At 38.7% G+C, this 9,744-nt stretch overlaps 1 long non-coding RNA gene across 1 annotated transcript; it reads left to right on the forward strand.

Annotated features, from left to right (window-relative positions):
* The first annotated feature begins 2,229 nt into the window (after positions 1 to 2,229).
* On the forward strand, positions 2,230 to 7,410 carry LOC118695924 (uncharacterized). Its single transcript, XR_004981600.1, has 2 exons — positions 2,230 to 2,369; positions 2,953 to 7,410. It is a non-coding gene; the product is annotated as an uncharacterized LOC118695924 (long non-coding RNA).
* The last annotated feature ends 2,334 nt before the right edge of the window (positions 7,411 to 9,744 follow it).

Here is a 9,744-nt window from a genome sequence, read left to right on the forward strand (position 1 = left end):
TATGTAGGAAACTCATTGCTACATCAAAGAAGTCACACAGAATAGTGCTACAAAAAATGGCACTATAGAATCAAAATGTTTGACATGTTCTCTTACCCATTGTAGCAACTTTTCCTCTAAGGCTATTACAGCACCAAAGAACTGATGCACATAATCCGAAAGAAAAAAAAAGGAAGGTCAGAGAAATTTCTCCCGGAACCCAGCGAGCATATGAATGAATTACCAGGAGCAGTAAAAAGAAATACAAAATTTTCCACGATTGTCCACAGGGTGGCGCGTGAGCCATGTAGTGTCATGAGCAGCAGTACTGTAAATTCACAAAGTTTTGTCTTCCGTCAGCCTATCTGATTGGTCTGTGGCCAAATAAATACCTATAATTATCCAGAGTAATTCACAAGCAGGATTTATTTTCCGGTAAGAACTACTTTCATTAGTTAAGCTCCCTAAAAGTGTTCAACAATAAGTCAAGCTCCTTACCACAGTACTGGCCACGATGGTTGGAGCATTAAATTTCCCCTAAGTGTTCTTTTTCTTTGTGATAATTTCCATCCTTGGCAGTATCACATCCATCAGAGCTTTTACAGTTGAACAAGTAGATTTGTAAGGACAGAGTGATCTGACAAATACAGATATAGCCAGTCAGAATACAATATTAAGAGATTCCTAACTGCTCTATAGCTTGGGTCATAACTGATAATAAATTGCTAATCACACATTGGTAAAAGATATCCCTGAATTTACCTACTTCAATCAAGATGGAAGAGACTAATACCTTCTCAATCACTTCATTGATGCATAGCTGTACACACTGCTCTCTGGAGAACTGCAGCCATTAAAGGCAACAAAAGAAATTCTTAAGATTAATTATTGCTTGCTAATACAGTGTAGCAATAGGAAGGAAAGAGAAGAGCCAGAATTGTGCCCCTAGCCCCTAGTTTTCTATAGGCTGCAAGAAGTATTTCAAAGGCATTCAAAAACTTCTTTGCTACCATAGCAATCTTCAAACTGCCCCTCAGCATTGCTGGGAGATTTTAAGTATAATTTGCAAATGTCTAGTGGGTAAGTCAGTGATTTACTGGCTTTGGCTCTGAGATGACGGCAAATGGTTTCACTTGCCCCACTTGAGTTTCTTCATCAATAAAATCATTTGGGATTCTTATTACCCTCCTTTGTGAAACTGAACTCAGCACTGAAGAATTCAATAAGCAGTATTATAATTAGTCCAGATAGAGCAATCCTTTCTATGAGCTAAATACTGCCAGTCAGCACAATTTAATTTTAAGAAAGTACTGTATTCTGAATATTTCCACAAGTCATGTTTCTATGATACAAGAAACAGTCCAAGCAGGGTGATGAGTTAATTCTACAGGAATAGAATAGGGGGGATAGAATAATATCATAACTATTCCTCATTTATAATTTTAGTATATTCTTGGGGTACCTGGTAAACACAAGAAATGTTTCAAAGTAGATAACATTTTATAAATAACAGTATTTTAATTATGACAAGTTTTAAGCTGTTTTTAATTTTTATTATTGCATATGCACTTCTGTCAATGCATGGAAGAACTTAGTCCCCAGGTATTGTTGACGAGTTTTTATTCCATAATCTCTGTACCTAAACTATTTTTTTCATAATTTCTGCTGATTTTGTGGTGTTAGGTTTGGGGGTTCTTGTCCCCTTCCAATTATTCCTGTAAATTTTCATTTTAGAAATCCACACTCTTATTTTATTCTTTAACATATATATGTAAGAATCTCTACCAGAGACATCTTCTCATTGCTATTAATGGTTACCCAACCAAGGAATCTCATTGTTCTTCATCAATTTTCTACCGAAGTGTTTCGAACCACTACTGGTAACAAAAAAAAATACAGATATCATGGGCTGATGCTTTTGCAATCAAATTCATGCAAATTTTTTCCTGTTTTGTTGGGGTTTTTTTCCTGAGGAAAACCAATGCCAGTGTTTTTGATTGAGGTTTTCCTAAAATTATATGCTCTGGAATAAATAACAGAAAATTACTACTAAAACAGCAGAAAAAAAGAAATCCTGGGTTTGCATTAACATTGTGGCAACATTTGTTTATATAGCCAAAAAACATCATAGCCTCATTCTGATTTGTAAATCACTGAGTAACTGGAAATTACTCGCCCCCTATAAAAGAGTATTTAAATAAATAAAAATAAAATAAACAAATCTTTTCTTACTCAATTTCCCTTAGCTCAAATAATATAATGGAACCTAATCTTTGGTTACAAGAATAAATGAGGGAGGAGAAAGATCCCCAGATTTCTACTGTGACTGAACCTTGCACAACATGCTGCTCCCAGTCCTGATTCTTCCTTTTGTCTCTTTGAAGTTAAAGGTAAGGTAATAAATATAGTTTTAAGAAAAAGTAATGAGCATTTCCTCATTTCTTGTTGAGCTTTAATTTCTTCTTCTGCACTCCTGTTGCCTTCTGTTTTAGCATATGATGAAAACAACATTCAAAAAATACCTAAAATTCCTGATTTACTTGGTGACATTAAATACCATAGTCAGGCAGTTTTACACCATGGACAGCTCAGAAATTACTATTCCCTATTCTCAGCTGTTGTTCTTAACAAAACTGGGTATTTAAAAGAGAAAAATCATTCAGACCAAATCTTCCTAATGTGAGCTGCTTAAAAAATATGCAGTCAAAATAAGAAGACCAGTTAGTTTTCAAAAATTACTAGATGTGTTCCTCTCCAATCTGTAGGAGTGAAAACGACACCTCGAAAACAGGGACCCTTCTCTTTCTGTTGTTTCTATAATTTGCAAATTGACTACATTAGCTGCACCTCAGGATTATGGACTCTTTTGGAAATAGCCAAGTACTGAATATCAGTCTTGCTGTGAAGACTAATGCTTGTCACATTATTTCAGAAGAATTAAACAAATAGCACATCAATTCATTTTCTTCTCAGGAACTGCACAGGTGCTACCTTTAAAAGAAGAGAAAAGCAGCAGCAGACCACAAGCAGAACTCTGATGGTCAGCATAGGTTATTTCCATATTTTTTCACTCTCTTCAAGTCAGTTCCTCACCATCTTCACTCTAATGCCACCCAACAGGAGCACAGATGTTCAGCTGCTATGGATTCCAAGGAAAATCCTTCTTCATGATAAGTAAATTATAGCAATGTAATCAATTAATGTCTTTTGAGAAATTAAATGCCTGAAAAATCACTCAATAGATGAGAATTTATGGAACCCCTGATTTACATTAACCACAAGGCAGTTACTCCATTCACATACAATATCTTGTAAACTGAATAATGCACTGATGGAGGAGTCACAAAAGAAAACTATGCTTGGGACCACTGAATGTGCAATGTTCTTGAACTCCCAAAAATTGATGAAAAGAAAAATTTTTTAGTTTATAGGGCAGTTACTTTAAAGCAAGAGATCTCTCTCTTATTTAAGCTGGAGGCTTACAAATGCACAGAAGACAGTCAAGAGTCCTGATGACAGTGATTATCAAATGAACAAGGGGGTTTGGGGTTTGGTTTTTTTAAAGCACAACTGTAGGTATGCCCAGAGAAGCTGTGGACCCCCCATCCTTGAAAGTGTTCAAGGTCTGGTTGGATGGAGCTCTAAGCAACATGGTTTAATGGAAGGTGTCCCTGCCCATGGCAGGACAGCTGTAACTGAATGATCTTTAAGGTCCCTTCCAACCCAGGCAATTCTATGAATCTATGACTCTAAATCATACTTTTTTTTTTTCCTCAGCTATATAGGTATCAAAAGAATTGGGAAAGAGGATACTAAACAGGAATTGCAGATGATGAAATTCCAAGAGGACTGCACACAGTCACTCATCTTTCAAACCACTCTGTCACACTCCAAGTTTGCACATCATGCCTAGGGTGGGCCAGATGGCTTTTCTAAAGAATTGCATTTGTATTAAGATAAAAAATAGCTATTTACTGAAATTATGTTGGAGCCAAAGCACCAAGTTTTACATTGGATGCAATCACAAACAGCTTAATATTCAATATAAAAATAAAATAAATGTATTGCTTTGATTCCAAATGGAATAAAAAGAAGCCAGAGAAGAAACAAAGACAGTTTTATGTCAAGCAGAGAACAATTTATCAAACAGAATGAAAATACACAGCTCTCAGGGTTCTAAACATGACCACAATGGTCATACTGGGACACACAATCTTACCTTCCGGTTTGTTTTCATTGTATATTTGAGCTTGCCAACACCTTGCACTACAGCCCCAATTACAAGGTGATTTCAGGCACTCATGTACTGTGGAAATTCTCAGTATTTTGCTTTCTTGCTTTTTGAATTAATCTGGAAAAGGAGCAATCAAGACTTTTTTTTTTTTAGGGGGTGAAGGAAATGAGCAATTAATTTCCATGTGTATATGGCATATTCAGTGCATAATATACATGAACTATTCCAGGTCTCCATAGGAAACTGCTGGCATGGCGCCTCTGAAGGCTAAACTGTAACACATCCCAACTGTGGACAAACAAATGGCTTTGGCACTTACCAAAAGACTTCTCCTGATGGAAAATTTATTATTGTCTTTTTTGCTAAACACAACAAAATATTATAATGAAGAGCACTGAACAAAATATTAATTAGAAAATGCTGCATTGGTGCAACACATTCAAAGAGATGCAATTCAACTACAACAATTTCTTTATCTGGTTATGAAATAATTTATTAGCCATTAAGATGAAACAGAGAAGGAAAATAATGTCACTGGTATAAAAAAATCAAGCAGCTGGTATAAAAAAATCAAGCAGACGGCACATTGGTCAAATCCTGACAATTGAGGGGAAATTGTCCTCCCATGTGCCCCAAATTCATCAAGAATTACCAATAAAACCCTTTTCTAGTTTTGGCTTGAAGTTGTGGAGGTGAATTCTTATCACAACTCTTATACTGCAAATTTATCTTTCCTCCAGATGGAAAAGGTCCACAACCAGGGCCCACAGAAAAATCCTCTGCCAGCATTTGCAGCACTAAAAGCTCATTTATGTCTACAGGAGAGGAGTAGAAAGCTTAGAAGGCTTGTTTCTTTCCCTCTCCATGAGTGGAACAAATGCATTTGGAACAAACCCAGGTCTTGTCTGGTTGAGATATATTTGTGCAATGAACAGTTCCTGCAAAGTTTTCTATACCTAATACAAATTTCCAAGGGCCAAATACCAAAAATATTTAGCATAACTTGGAATGGAACAGCAAAACAATGATGGTTGTACGCCTTAGCCAGGCACCATACCCTTGCAAATATACATCATGGAAACAATGTAAACATGAAAATAGAGGGTGCAGTGAGTTCCTTTAATTACTATAACTTCCATGTATATGTAAAAAACAACACATGATTTTTATTTAAGGAACTCCTTCAGTAGAATTCTATGCATATCTAAGTGTTAAGATATGTATGCTCACCTTTTGCTGAATCAGGACTGCAGCTTTCTAAATCTCCCTAAGAAAACACAGCAAGCAATTGTTTGTTATTTCATATATGTTGTTAAGGAATATTGACATGGATTTTATGAAAAAATCCTAACAAGATTCATGTGTAGAATTTTCATATGAACTGTTTAAATAAGTCTAATGAAAAAAAAATTTGCAATGAAAATGTAAATCATTCATTGTATATTCTGGACACATAAAAAGATGCACTTTGATACTTACCAAAGGTTAGAGAAGAAAGTTAACAACCACAAATTGACACATGTTTGAAGGGATAGCATATGAAAATAAATAGTCTCTTAAAACAAAGACTTGAAGAAACATTTCAGAGAGAGCTGGGGAGGAACATGGCACATTTTTACTGTGACTCTTAAAAATATCTAAACGGGCTTAATTAGTAACGCACACTAATTGCTCTTTTAAAAGTGACATTACATTGTGTGCAAAATGCATTAGAAGAATGCAGGGTAAGTTAAAGAGAGTAATAGAATACATGCTTTTGGAGTATTGCGATTCTAGATGGAATGGAATGGAATCTTTCAAATCTATCAAGCATGAATTGCAAAGGAGGAAAAGAACTATCAAAATGCAAGGAAAAGATTGATCAAGAAGACACAAGAATTCTGTACTTCTTTCCAAGACCTCACCATAAGGGGTTTAGTAGCAAATTTCTCTTGGCGCATTGTAAGGAATGGTGAGGAAATCCTGCATGCTTTCCACGTCTCTGCAAAGCTCCAGACATCAAACAGTGAATGTATAGGGTGCAAATGCCCTTATTTACATAGTCTGAACATACAGATGAATTTTGGTGCTAAGTTGCAAAATGGCACAAAATAGTACCTTCCTTATTCTTTCAGGACACAAAATACTAAATCCTAAAAGAAAGGAAGACTTCCTAGGGTTTTAGAAGAGATTTTAACTTCTTTGCAATAATAAAGGTAAGCAAATATCTTTTTTGACCCATGGCTGAATCACATTTAGTATTCTGTATAAGCATGGCCAATGGATGTGTTTAATAGAGGATTCAAACACCTTGATTTCAGCGGGACAAGAGGATGTGAAAATAAGAGCAGCAATGGGGTAATTTCCCCATTTGGAAGAATTATTCTTTGCCTGGCTGTACTTTGGGTGTGGAGCCAAATATTGTAGGTCTGAAAATTGAAGCCCTGTGGCAAGAGAGAAGGGCCGACCTTCTCGAGCGTCCCAGCAAGCTGGCCAGCACTACTTGCAGCTCATGGGGCACTGTCCCACCCTCAGTGTTTGGGACTGCGCCTAAGGAGAGCACCCTGTGTTACAGCAGGGATGCTTCCTTGCAGAAGGACGAGGCTGCCTCTGGCTACGACCGGCAGGAAATAAGAAAGCGCTCTCCAGTTGGGGTACAGTCCAGCTTTAACGGAGATCCCAGGGAAGGCAGCAACCTGAAGAGACCAAGGGAGGGGCTACAGCAATTTATAAAGGGAGAGGGATACAGGGGAGGAGCCCGTCTTTGGGCCTATAGGAGTGCAGGGGGGAGTGGGGTACAGAAAATTGACGTAAGGGAAATAACAATAACAACAACTTGATGGAGGGGCCCCAGCCCCTGAGCCAATCACTCCATGCCCAAGACAGAAGTTTCCAGAGAAAAGGGTGGTGGCAGAGAGTGACTGGCAGGGCACCGGGGAGGGGTTTAGAAAAAGATACATCGATCTCCAGGGAAAGCGGGGAGGAACCTGGGGTAACTGACAAGTGCAGGGAGGGGAGGGAGAACCAGGGCAGAACCATTACAAAACATGGGGGAACAGAACATGCCAACACAACATAACAGAAAATGGTCAACCTTTCTGGCCCAAGGACCCACCCTGGGGGCTAATCCTGGGAGCCTACAAATCTTCCTCCCTTTAGATGTGGACCTCTGAAAAAAATCCAGAAAATTAAAATAAAATTCCATTTCTACTTTGTAACCTCTCTGTGTCCTTTAAAGTGCTTTTTTTTTTGGAGCAGAAAACACCCTGGAAGTTCAAGCTTTTTGAAGAAGAACAGGCTTATTGTTATATTGTTATATGGTCAGTTCAGGGCCTAGAATGGAGCAGAAGGGACAGTCATGTTATTCCCAGAGCTCTACATGACAAGCTACAACCCAGGTCTGAGAGCTCCACCCTGGAGAGCATCTTTGCAGTGCACGTCCCAGGCACACCCAGGAGACAGGGGCAGAGATGGGCACATGCACAGCAGGGCTCAGCCAGGTACTGAAGGTCCCTAGGTCCTTGGCAAGAAATGGGAAGTGGAGATCCCAAGGGAGGGAGATCCTCACCCCCAGAACCATGACAGAAGTAGACTTGCTGCTCTTATTCTCAGTTTAAGAGACTGGTGTTGTCCACTTTGGGGGCAGAGTATTGGACCAGGTGGACCTTCCCTCTGAGAGAGTGCTGCTGTTCTGGCTCTTGTAGTTTAGTATATTTTCCATGGGAAACAGCTCACACATTTCTAAAAATGAGTATGAGAAGAGAAAAAAAATTCCATGGGTAATGAACAGGTATTGCTTACCTCCAAAAAGTTTTTGAACATTTAGTTCAGGATCATATCCTGCTTGAGGTGTGGGGGTTTTCCATCCCGAGGAAACCTAGAGAAACTCAATGAGCACAGAAGACTTTCAAAAACTACACTCTACACCTGGTGTTTGCAATTTTGCACAGATGGTCAAATGACCTCAAGATGACCGACAGCTCTCACCCCCATCACAAGGTGCATGCCTTTATCCATGAGCCAATGCCTAGGCTGGGGCATGGTTATGGCTACTCAATCCCTTCTAGTAGTGCAGGGCTGGGAGGAAATGTCATCAGAGGTTACCTCAGCACATCCTGGTAGGGAAATGAGAGAGGAAGAAGAAAAGAGCGGATGTGCAGGAAGGAATAGTTCACCTGGAAAAGGGCCTACAAAAATAATCTAGTCTAACTGCCTGACGACTTCAAGAATGACCAGATGTTAGGGGCATTGTCCAAATGGCTCTTAGACACTGACAGGCAAAGGGCATTGACCACCTCTGAACTTTCTGCAAAGCCTGACCTCACTCACAAACATCATGCCATTCATATTTCCTTCTGACTTCCAAGAGGAAATCCCTGTTCAGCCAAGCTGGCCTTCTGTCACACTTTCTTGACTTAGGGCACAACAGGATTGTCTGATCCTTTGCTGTTAAAAGGTAGTTCTTCAAAACTGCCCACCACACGGACACCTTAGCCTGCAAAAGCAGATTTCCAGGGTACAGTGCTAACTGGATCTCTGACCAACTTCGAGTTTTCTTTCTTTAATCAAAGACAGCAATTCTGCTGAGCTTTTTGCTTATCACACCCAAACTCTTAATTCAACAATCTTGGGATGATTGTGGCTGAGACAGTCACCAACCATTACATCTCCCATGAGTCTTTCTCTACTCATAAAAAAACCTAAGAGGCCATCTTTTCTTGTTTTCTCACTGAGTATTTGGAACAAGAAACTACCTTCCACAAACTTGAGGAATTATAGATCATTTATTCATTGCAGTAGGTTTACTTTTATTTTCCATCCTGTGTTTAAATTATTTATAATGACATATATTATTAACTCCAAAATTTATCAGGTGACACCTTATGAGGTGGATCATCTACTCTCCTGAATTGTTTTTTCAATCTACACAAATAAAATAGTCTCCCCTGAATATACCTTATCTGCAGGTTCAGCAGAAAATATTTAATATAGATTTGAATGCAACTACTTCTTTCTGTTGATCTGCTTTCCACTGAATTTTGCATTCCTCAGCTCTTTGCATAGCTCCTTTCAATTGGAATGAAGAAGAATTACATAGAAAGCATTTGAACTTTCAAAGGCCTCATTCTTTTTCAGTGACCAATATGAAGCTGACTCTTCAGCATCCTTGGTACACTTCTGTGTTTTCTTATTCAAAATCCCCATGATGGGGTCAGGGTGTAGAGAGTGGATACCTAGAAATACTCATTAAAAGTTTCCCTCTAAAAATAACTTTTACTTTCATTATCTTCTCAGCCTTACAACCCTGTCCAGCTGAGCAGCAAACCCTGTATAGTGAATTTAAGTATACCAGCAGTAGATTTGTTTTCACATTTATCTTCCTAGGGGGTCTCACCAGTAAACTATAGGAGTCTAGCACTCCTCAAGTAAAATGCTGAAAGGAAATGAAATGCTGAGGCCCTAAAGCCTCAGGAGTTTGGGGTCTAAGATTGAGTTCTTGTCGTAGCATCATGTCCCTGGCCAAGTAATAATTACCATTGACTCCATGATTC

Source organism: Molothrus ater, chromosome 1 (assembly GCF_012460135.2).
Source record: "Molothrus ater isolate BHLD 08-10-18 breed brown headed cowbird chromosome 1, BPBGC_Mater_1.1, whole genome shotgun sequence".
Classification (NCBI taxonomy): Eukaryota; Metazoa; Chordata; class Aves; order Passeriformes; family Icteridae; genus Molothrus; species Molothrus ater.